At 43.9% G+C, this 11,908-nt stretch overlaps 1 protein-coding gene across 1 annotated transcript in view; it reads left to right on the top strand.

Annotated features, from left to right (window-relative positions):
* The first annotated feature begins 319 nt into the window (after positions 1-319).
* Positions 320-11,908, top strand: part of LOC143781771 (alpha-1-antitrypsin-like) — a 49,536-nt gene continuing 37,947 nt past the window's right edge. The window contains exon 1 of the mRNA XM_077268588.1: positions 320-606. The gene's annotated coding sequence lies outside the window, so the exon portion shown is untranslated. The remainder of the gene's footprint in view (positions 607-11,908) is intronic.

The raw sequence follows: 11,908 nt of genomic DNA, 5'->3' as shown, positions 1-11,908 counted from the left end.
AGAGCTGCGGATTTAGTGCAGAAAAATCTGCATGCAAATCTGCAGTGTGTGCACATAGCCTTATATGTACTTAACCTTTGTATGTTAAAATATACAAAAGTGTATGCAATCATACTATTCCTTTAATTTTGTACTTTGAAATAAAATTGCATTATATCGCAAGTAGTAGCCTTCTTTAAAACCATATCCGAATCTTACTGTTAAAAACTTGACAATACACAAGGACACTAGTTGTCTGGTACGGACCCCAAACTTTACCATCCAACTTTGCCCATCCCTACAAAGGAGCAGTCAGCAGAGTGACTACTCCTGTATATGTAGAAGTTGGGAGGGATACCTGCTGACCAAACCAACGTTCTTCTGTTTGCTGTCTAATGTGTATTGATCAAAGAATATAGCAAATAAGGGCAGCACAGTTTGTTGAACACGGACACATCTCAAAAACAAATTATTTTTATAGACTTTGGCAAAGATGATCTCGCAGAACGCAGGATACACGGTTAATGATTGGAGAACAAAACTTTCACAATAGGATGAAGCTGTTGTCCTATATAAACTCATCTGTGACACTTATGCCACCTGCAAAGACTTTAGGATCCACAAACCGTGAGTACAAAGATAGTTTATATAATGGATGTTTTTCCCATTTGCAACATTGTCGGGGACTGTGGGGGACTTAAGGTATTACATTGGGGTCTATGGAAACTTTTAGGCTGTCCTAAAATCGCACTGATGGCCGAAGTAATTAAAGCACCCAAATCCACATGTCTCATCTTGCAATTAAATGGGATATCTGGGACTTTAAAAAAATGTGCATAGTCACTAACAGGCATGTAGTTATTAACAGAGGCAAAAACTTGCATGTTATACCCGATGCCAGTCTTTCTTTGCTCTTGCCAGAGATTCAGCTGGCTCCCCGCCAACAGAGCAGCAGTTTCTCTTTCTGTTGACATGGCGGAACTACTGTTGTCATGCTGATTGACAGCCGGCTTCACCTAATTAGGCACCAGGAACCAAGCTGTCAATTAGCATGATACCAGTAGTCCCATCATGTCAACAGGAAAGGAAACTGCAGCTATGTTGACGTGGCGTCAGATGAAGTCTGTGACGGTGGAGAATGGTCCAGGGCACAACTGGCAAGTGAGTAGCAACTAGTGTTGAGCAAAACCTTCCGATATTTGAAAGTATCAGTATCGGATTGGATCGGCCGATATCCAATAAATATCGGATATCGCCGATACCGATACCCGATACCAATACAAGTCAATGGGACACAAATATCGGAAGTCATCCTGGATGGTTCCCAGGGTCTGAAGGAGAGGAAACTCTCCTTCAGGCCCTGGGATCCATATTCATGTAAAAAATAAAGAATAAAAATAAAAAATATGGATATACTCACCCTCGGACGAGCCCTGGCTGTCACCGCTGCAAGCGTCTGCCTCCGTTCCTAAGAATGCAGAGTGAAGGACCTTCGATGACGTCGCTGTCACGTGAGCAGTCACATGAGTGGTCACGCGACCAATCACAAGCCGCAACGTCATCGCAGGTCCTACACTCACTGCAATCTTAGCAACGGAGGCTGCCGGTTGCACCGCTGAGGTCCAGGGTCCGTCGGAGGGGTGAGTATATCCATATTTTTTATTTTTATTCTTTATTTTTTACATGAATATGGATCCCAGGGCCTGAAGGAGAGTCTCCTCTCCTCCAGACCCTGGGAACCATACGCACCGCACATGCCTGGGAACTTATAGGAACTTCCGATTCCGATTTCCGATATCACAAAAATATCGGAGCTCGGTATCGGAATTCCGATACAGCGAATATCGGCCGATACCCGATATTTGCAGTATCGGAATGCTCAACACTAGTAGCAACTAGAAATCAGTGAACCTGAACAGTAAAGTTTGGGGTCCATACCGAACACCTACTGTTTGGACACAGACACCGAACACGGACTTCACCAGGAAGTCCATGTTACTATTCGTGTTCGGTCTCCTAAACATCAGGTGACTTTATTATTTACAATTTAAGTATTTTATTTTATACAAAAACAAAACACTTTTACTTTTTTATTTAAAAATAACAAACACAGTTATGCTCACCTAATGCCCATTCCATTGAAGCCATGATCTCTTGTAAAAAACAAAAAAACAAAATAAAAACAAGCATATCCCCCACCTGTCCATCGTTCTTTCCCATGCCGTAATCCATGTCTGGGGGATAAACAGTTTTCAAACTTGGTGGTTCCAAGATGCGACTATCCAGGCTGAGAACCACTGATGAATGAGCTGCTCAGAGCGCAGCGTCAGTGACCAGTGGTGACATCATCGCGGTTGCTGCACATCACTGAGGCTCCCAGCAAGGCAAATGAACTGCGGTGACCTCGGTGAGTTCACCGCTAGCACACTGCTGTAACCGTGAGTTTACCACAGCTTTTCTCACCAGAAACTGAGGTCAACTCACTGCTGCACCATGAGATTTTTTTCTCACTGTACTATAGGTGATCTCACCGAGGTCACCACAGCACAGAGGCCCAGCTGGGAATGCAGTCTCACTGACCTGTGGTAACCTCAGCTCACCACTAGTCACTGAGCCTGAGCTCGCAGTAGCTCATTCCCCAGTGGTTCTCAGCCTGGACCGTCGCATCTTGGCACCGTCCATGTTGAAAAATTTTTATTCCCAAAAATGGATTATGGCATGGGAAAAAGCGATAGACAGGTTAGGGATATGGTTGCTTTTATTTTTGTTTTCTTACAGGAGACATTGGCTTCAGTGGAATTAGGCGTTAAGTGAGTATAACTGTTAATTTTAAATAAAAAAGGAAAAGTGTTTTTTTATTTAAAAAAATACTTTATACTTGCTGTGTGTTTCTTTAGAATTCATCTATAGGATTAGTAATGGATAAGTGTCTTATAGTAACTTCACAATTACTCATCCATGGACTTGATGTCACTTGACAATACAAAGATGACATCCACTACAGGAATATGAACCCCACTTGCTACTGCAATAGAGCAAGTGGGATTAGCCGGGCAAAGTGCCAGAATTGGCGCTTCTAATAGGGCTGCTATTTTTAGGCTGAGGGGGTCCAATATCCATGGCCCCTTACCAGCCTGAGAATACCAGCCACCAGCTGCCTGCTTTAGCTTGGCTAATTGTCAAAAATGAAGGGGATCCATCGCTGTTTTTTCAAAATAATTTATTTAAATAATTTTAAAAAACATCATGGAGACCCCTTTAGGCTACGTTCACATTTGCGTTGTGCGCCGCAGCGTCGGTGACGCAACGCACAACGCAAATGTGAACACATGCACATCGCTACGTTTTGCGCCACATGCGTCCTTTTTTTCATTGATTTTGGACACAGCAAAAATGCAACTTGCTGCATCCTCTGCGCCCGGACGCGTGCGCCGCAGTGACGCATGCGGCGCAAAACGCAAGTGCGACGCATGTCCATGCGCCCCCATGTTAAATATAGGGGTGCATGATGCATGCGGCGACGCTGCGGCGCCCGACGCTGCGGCGATGACCGCAAATGTGAACGTAGACTTATTCTTGATAGCCAACCTTCCTAATGCTGACAGCTGAGGGTTGCAGCCCCCAGCTGTCAGTTTTACCTGGCTGGTTATCATAAAAACAGGGGAACACATGCTGTGTTTTTTTTTAATTTTCTGTTTATAGCACAGGCGCCAGCTGATGAATACTCCCATCAGTCGCCCCCTGCTTTTGCTGTTTTTGGCGGCAGTAGGCGCAGGCTGATGGGGTAGTAGACCTATTGTCACGGGAAATCTAGGTGGGCAAGAGCTAATAACCCGGGCCCCTGCAATTTCCCTAAGACTAGGGAAATCCTGACTGACCCTCTTCCTATAGTTTACACTGATGGTGTGCATGTCTAGGCCTCCACCCTCACCCTATCTCCTGTTTCAACCCTAGGCTGAAACCAACCACCCACCACCCAGTGAAGAGATAATACACCAATACCCACAGTTAGCACAAACAAGGATAACTGAAAATATGAACCAAGCCGCAGTCACTCAGGAATACACAATAAGTGCACAGGGCAAAACAAATACAAATATAGGAAGGAGTAAAAAAGACAAAGGGAAATACAGCACCAGATACGATACTCCAACTCCTAGCTCACCACTCCAGACCGAGATAACCAAGCACTAGACAGAAGCTATAATCGGCGATGCCCAATGTTCAGAAGAATTATTTAAAGGCAGTGGGCTTGGCCCAGCTTCCAATCCGATCACCAGCTAAATTAACCCCGGACCAGCTAGACAAAATCTAGCCGATGCCACTGAGTGCATAGTGGACAAAAGCGGAATTACCGTTGTCTGTCGAACGCCCTAGAATGAACAGTGTCCGACATGACATTACCCCGCCTTCTACGAGGGACCCCAGGGCCCTCATGACTTATAGGACCCGGCTTGTCTCGATGGCGGCGGTGAAACATACTGACCAGCCGATCCGCATGAACGTCCGAGGCTGGTACCCAGGACCTCTCCTCAGGCCCATAACCACGCCAGTGTACCAAGTACTGTAAAGTGCGACGCACTAGACGAGAGTCAACCACCTTGGAGACTTTAAATTCCAAATTACCATCCACCAAGACTGGAGAAGGCATTGGTCTCGCGTCCACAAGACCCACCGTCTTTTTTAGCAACGATCTGTGGAACACGTTGTGTATCTTATACACCGTAGGAAGCTCCAATCGGTACGCTACAGGGTTAATGACGGCGGCGACCCTAAATGGACCAATAAACCTTGGACCCAATTTAAGGGATGGTATCTTGAGTCTTATGTTTTTTCTGGATAACCACACCCAATCATCCACACTCAGGTCCGGACCTGGCACACGCCTACTGTCAGCCACACGTTTGTACCTAGCACCCACACTCAACAGGTGCTGTTTAACTCTCCTCCAGACTGATGACAATTGTGCTCCTAACTGGTCTTCCTCTGGGATGCCGGAAGAGCCCCTCTGACTCAAAGTACAAAATTGAGGATGTAGCCCATAAACACAAAAAAACGGAGACTCCCCAGACGACTCCTGGCGGTGATTATTGATGGCATACTCAGCCAAAGGAAGGAACGTCGACCACTCCTCCTGGTCATCAGAGACAAAGCAGCGTAAGTACTGCTCCAAATTTTGGTTCATACGCTCGGTCTGACCATTTGACTGAGGATGAAACGCCGAAGAATGAGACAACTTGATCCCCAGCCGCGAGCAAAATGCTTTCCAAAATTTTGCCACAAACTGAGTACCTCTATCAGACACGATGTCAGACGGAACCCCAGGAAGTCTGACCACCTCCTGCACAAATACCTGAGCCAGAGTCTTAGCATTAGGCAACGAAGGCAAAGATACAAAGTGCAACATTTTTGAAAACCGATCAACAGCTAAATTAACCCCGGACCAGCTAGACAAAATCTAGCCGACGACACTGAGCGCATAGTGGACAAAAGCGGAATTACTGCTGTCTGTTGAACGCCCTAGAATGAACAGCGTCCGAATTATGTCCTGAGTTTTCCAATCAATAACCGGGTTGTGCATAGACAACCATGGAAAACTCAGAACCACCTGCGCAGGAATATTCTTGAGTACCCTACATGTAACCTGCTCGAAATGTAGAACCTCAATGTGGAGTTTCACTTCAGCCACAAACTCAGTAATCTCCCCCTGTGAGAGAGGAGCAGCATTGATGGTGACCACATGGATAGGATGAGGCAGTTTTTCGATCTTAAAACCAGAAGTGCGCGCAAACTCCTCATCAATGAGATTTGTGGCAGAACCACTATCCACAAAAACAGTAATTGGCAGCTCACTGCCAGCGATAATGACCTTGGTAGGGAGCATGCATTGAGAAACCACCATGGAGGATATACATAAGCTCAGATTGGCCTCCTCCACACCCTCTGAGCTTAGAAGTTTTCCACCGTTGCGTTTTTTCTTAGACAGCAGAGGACAAATGTTAACAAAATGACCAGTTTTACCGCAGTAAAAACAGGCTCCCTGCTTCCTGAGCACAGGGGCTCGACGCTTAATATGTGACACCCCTGCGATTTGCATAGTCTCCGTGGGCTCACCTGCAGCAACCTCACGTGAACCTAAACCCTCTCCCATAGGCGGCGTCTCATGCTCACCCTGACGCAAACGGCGATCAATGCGGACAACCAAAAAAGCCCTAGGCGCACTACAAAGGTGTACACAAAATAGTATGGGGTGCAAGTGAGTGATAAATCAAATAATTAATGAGAGAAAAAGCATCACTCCAAATATGCACACCACATACACAAAAATAAGAGACATGATAATAAATCATATATGAAAAAACAAGATTTTTATTGACACACAACACACAATATAAAACATAATTAAAAACAGCAAAGAGCCTTATCCATACACAAACATATAAATCTGAGTCTAAGAGTGAATACTCAACAAAATAATGTGATGAGGACTACCTGAATGCAAGCCTGTGCAGCTATAGGCAAAAAGGGGTTAATAGAAGCAAGCCAGAAAACAGTCCTTCAGGCTAGCAATATAAAGCCCCCTAGCAACCATGATAGTAACCCACTGGGCAATATAACAAGTCAATACCTAGATGGCAAAAAACTGCACCTATGTGGCTCATGGGATAAAAATACACCAAGCTATCTAGTAAATAAGGCTGGGGTCACACTCGGCGTAAGACAATACGCCACGTATTATACGTCCGTACTACGGCCGTAATACGGAGAAATGTTCCCAAAATAGTGATCCGTAGTCAGGGTGTGTCAGCGTATTTTGCGCATGGCATCCTCCGTATGTAATCCGTATGGCATCCGTACTGCGATATTTTCGCGCAGGCTTGAAAAACCGACATCTAATGGATTTATGTGCTCAAATGTTCATTAAAACATATATACAGTATATATATACACTCACTGGACACTTTATTAGGTACACCTGTCCAACTTCTTGTTAACACTTAATTTCTAATCAGCCAATCACATGGCGGCAACTCAGTGCATTTAGGCATGTAGACATGGTCAAGACAATCTCCTGCAGTTCAAACCGAGCATCAGTATGGGGAAGAAAGGTGATTTGAGTGCCTTTGAACGTGGCATGGTTGTTGGTGCCAGAAGGGCTGGTCTGAGTATTTCAGAAACTGCTGATCTACTGGGATTTTCACGCACAACCATCTCTAGGGTTTACAGAGAATGGTCCGAAAAAGAAAAAAAATCCAGTGAGCGGCAGTTCTGTGGGCGGAAATGCCTTGTTGATGCCAGAGGTCAGAGGAGAATGGGCAGACTGGTTCGAGCTGATAGAAAGGCAGCAGTGACTCAAATCGCCACCCGTTACAACCAAGGTAGGCCTAAGAGCATCTCTGAACGCACAGTGCGTCGAACTTTGAGGCAGATGGGCTACAGCAGCAGAAGACCACACCGGGTACCACTCCTTTCAGCTAAGAACAGGAAACTGAGGCTACAATTTGTACAAGCTCATCGAAATTGGACAGTAGAAGATTGGAAAAACGTTGCTTGGTCTGATGAGTCTCGATTTCTGCTGCGACATTCGGATGGTAGGGTCAGAATTTGGCGTAAACAACATGAAAGCATGGATCCATCCTGCCTTGTATGGAGCATCTTTGGGATGTGCAGCCGACAAATCTGCGGCAACTGTGTGATGCCATCATGTCAATATGGACCAAAATCTCTGAGGAATGCTTCCAGCACCTTGTTGAATCTATGCCACGAAGAATTGAGGCAGTTCTGAAGGCAAAAGGGGTCCAACCCGTTACTAGCATGGTGTACCTAATAAAGTGGCCGGTGAGTGTATATATATGTCATTGAGACACATATATATATATTCTGTATTTAGATTTCATTCAGCGCAATATCTGTGAAAAGCCGGTAATTCAATTGCCGGCTTTTCATTTCTCCTGCACAAACCCGACAGGATATGAGACATGGTTTACATACAGTAAACCATCTCATATCCCCTTTTTTTTTTGCATATTCCACACTACTAATGTTAGTAGTGTGTATGTGCAAAATTTCAGCGCTGTAGCTGCTGAAATAAAGGGTTAAATGGCGGAAAAAATTGGCGTGGGCTCCCGCGCAATTTTCTCCGCCAGAATGGTAAAGCCAGTGACTGAGGGCAGATATTAATAGCCAGGAGAGGGTCCATGGTTATTGGCCCTCCCATAGCTAAAAACATCTGCCCCCAGCCACCCCAGAAAAGGCACATCTGGAAGATAAGCCTATTCTGGCACTTGGCCACTCTCTTCCCACTCCCTGTAGCGATGGGATATGGGGTAATGAAGGGTTAATGCCACCTTGCTATTGTAAGGTGACATTAAGCCAGATTAATAATGGAGAGGCGTCAATTATGACACCTTTCCATTATTAATCCAATTGTTTGAAAGGGTTAAAAAACACACACACACACGATTTAAAAGTATTTTAATGAAATAAACACAGCGGTTGTTGTAATAATTTATTGGTCTCTCAATCCATTTCCAGGCCCTCGCTTGGCAAAATAATTAACGCACAAAATACATACCTTCTGATGTCAGATCACGTCCCACGAAGTAATCCATCTGAAGGGGTTAACTAATATTACAGGCACGAGCTGCGATAAACCACTCGCTCGTGCCTGTAATCCCCGGGTGCTGAAAGGAAAGCAGTGATCTATACTTACATTCAGTCGCGGTGATGCGCCCCTGCTGGATGTTCTCATGAACTGCAGCCTGGGAACTTTTTCCCACGCTCCAGGTCATATGAGGACATCCACCAGGGGGCGCATCACCGCGACTGAAGGAAATGTAGGTCAATGACCTACATTTCATTCATTCGCCGGGGGATTACAGACACGAGCACCGCTGCATTTAGCAGGGCTCCTGCCTGTAATATTAGTTAACCCCTTCAGATGGATTACATCGTGGGACGTGATCTGACATCAGAAGGTATGTATATTGTGTGTTTATTATTTTGCCAAGCGAGGGTTTGCAAATGGATTGCGAGAACAATAAATTATTACAACAACCGCTGTGTTTATTTCATTAAAATCCTTTTTAATCATGTGTGTGTGTGTTTTTTAACCCTTTCCTACAATTGGATTAATAATGGATAGGTGACATAATTGACGCCTCTCCATTATTAATCTGGCTTAATGTCACCTTACAATAGCAAGGTGGCATTAACCCTTCATTACCCCATATCCCAACCCTACACAGGAGTGGGAAGAGAGTGGCCAAGTGCCAGAATAGGCGCATCTTCCAGATGTGCCTTTTCTGGGGTGGCTGGGGGCAGATGTTTGTAGCCAGGGGGGGCCAATAACCATGGACCCTCTCTAGGCTATTAATATCTGCCCTCAGTCACTGGCTTTACCACTCTGGCGGAGAAAATTGCGTGGGAGCCCACGCCAATTTTTTCCGCCATTTAACCCTTTATTTTAGCAGCTACAGTGCACAAATTTTGCACATACACACTACTAACATTAGTAGTGTGGAATATGCAAAAAAAATGGGGATATGAGATGGTTTACTGTATGTAAACCATGTCTCATATCATGTCGGGTTTGTGAAGGAGAAGGAAAAAGCCGGCAATTGAATTACCGACTTTTCACTAACACCGCTGCGTATTTCTCGCAAGTCACACTGCAGGTCCGTGTGGAATCCGTATTTTTCTCGCCCCCATAGACTTTCATTGGCGTATTATTTGCGCAATACGCTGACAAACGCAGCATGCTGCGATTTTGTACGGCCGTAGAAAGCCGTATAATACTGAACCGTAATATACGGCTAATAGGAGCAGCCCCATTGAGAATAATTGTGCCGTATGTTATGCGAGTTTTACGGACGTAGTTTCTGCGCTCTTACGTCCGTAAAACTCGCCAGTGTGACGCCGGCCTAAGAGTGACCAAATGGACTCCAACATAAGTCCCAAGGTCACCATGATTATGGTGAGGAGATGCAGCAATACATAATGAAAGACCCCAGAAAATGCTGAGGCCAAGTTACCCAGTGCGAGGTAGCAACCCAAAAGCAGATCCACAGGCAAGCAGGTGGAGAGGACAAGGCCCAGTGCAGCCCCACGCGTATCGCCCTCACTGATATGGCTTCATCAGGGCCATCTAGGTATTGACTTGTTATATTGCCCAGTGGGTTACTATCATGGTTGCTAGGGGGCTTTATATTGCTAGCCTCTTATACTCAGATTTATATGATTGTGTATGGACAAGGCTCTTTGCTGTTTTTAATTATGTTTTATATTGTGTGTTGTGTGTCAATAAAAATCTTGTTTTTTCATATATGATTTATTATCATGTCTCTTATTTTTGTTTATGTGGTGTGCATATTTGGAGTGATGCTTTTTCTCTCATTAACAATGCGGACAACCAGACTCATAGCGGAATCTAGAGAAGCAGGAGTCTCATACATCAGAAGGGCTTTTTTAACCCTTCCAGAAACCCCATGAATAAACTGACTCCGCAGCGCTGGATCATTCCACTGTGTATCGACCGCCCAGCGGCGAAATTCAGAACTTCAGAATTGCAATACACACTTCATAGTATACAAAATAGATTGTATCTCATGTGAGAAATCATATATTGGCTGCACAATAAGAAAACTAAAAAACAGAATATCATTTGTACGATATTAAATGCACAACTAAGAACAGTCGTACTATCTCCTCTGTAGCCAGACATTTCATCGAAGCACACTCACGCAATACGGACTCCCTGAGAGTAACAGGTATTGAAAAAATAAAAAAATCTCCACGAGGAGGTGATATGCATAGGGCTTTGCTCACACGGGAAGCCTTTTGGATTTTCAATTTAGGCACAAGATTTCCGTTGGGTCTTAATAAAAAAAGTGAACTCATGTTTCACTATTAACATAGATAATAGCAGGATTTTGGTGTATATAACAACTATTGACATGGATAACAGCAGTACTTTGATGTATATATTCATATATATTTTTATGTTTTTTTTTCTTCTCGTTTATTTCTGTCTGTTTATGGATTCTTTGGATTTTATTGAATTTTTTCGATTGTATACACACAGCAATTTAATAATATTTTATATTTTATATTGCATAGAACCTTCAGGTCAGGTGACTTTTTCTCACCTTTCCATTGGTGTAGTAGTCCTTCTTATATCAGAGGGGCTACCTAATAGATCAGCTGTGACAAAGACCGCAATGTCGAAACGCGTAGCTCTCTTCACATGTGCTATGGCATTGTCCCAGGAGTGTGTCCTTTTCTATTTTAATATGTTGGATTAAAGTATCAAATTTTATGAGGAAGCTGGAACAATTTTTCTTTGTTGTTGGGATTCTACTACGTCGTGTCAGGACGAAGTTCCGTGCCTCTTGCATCTATCGGTGAGCTGGCTTTTTTTCTCTTTTTTGTTTGATATTCAATATTGACTGCCGTGCTCCTGATATTTACTCCACATATGGGACTTACCGCACTTAATTGTCAGTGAAGTTTCGATGTATTTTTGTGACAGAATTAAAATTTCTACTGCACCATGTCGGACCACACTAAAAACCGCATGCAAAAAGCTGCTGATGTGTTTTCCGGTGTATTCAATGAAACCAATTCATGTTCTGATATTTCCAGCACATGGACTGTGTTAAAAAAAGCCATGATTCAAGAGACAAAAACTTGGTGGGATTTAACCACCCTCCAAAACTACATATCGAAAGATATGATCCCAAGAGGTTTACGGTTGAAGAAAAAAGCCACCACCGACTTTGGTACAACATTTTCCAATGAATGGAATGAAATATTAAGCAATTGCTCACTGAACCTCATGAGGCTCATTGTTAAATATGAGGAGAAAAAACTTCAGGATATACAAAAGGAAATTGACAGTTCCAAAGAAAGTCTAAAACATATGAATGTC

The sequence above is a fragment of the Ranitomeya variabilis genome, chromosome 1, assembly GCF_051348905.1.
Source record: "Ranitomeya variabilis isolate aRanVar5 chromosome 1, aRanVar5.hap1, whole genome shotgun sequence".
Classification (NCBI taxonomy): Eukaryota; Metazoa; Chordata; class Amphibia; order Anura; family Dendrobatidae; genus Ranitomeya; species Ranitomeya variabilis.
This window is presented reverse-complemented; position numbering and strand designations above follow the sequence as displayed.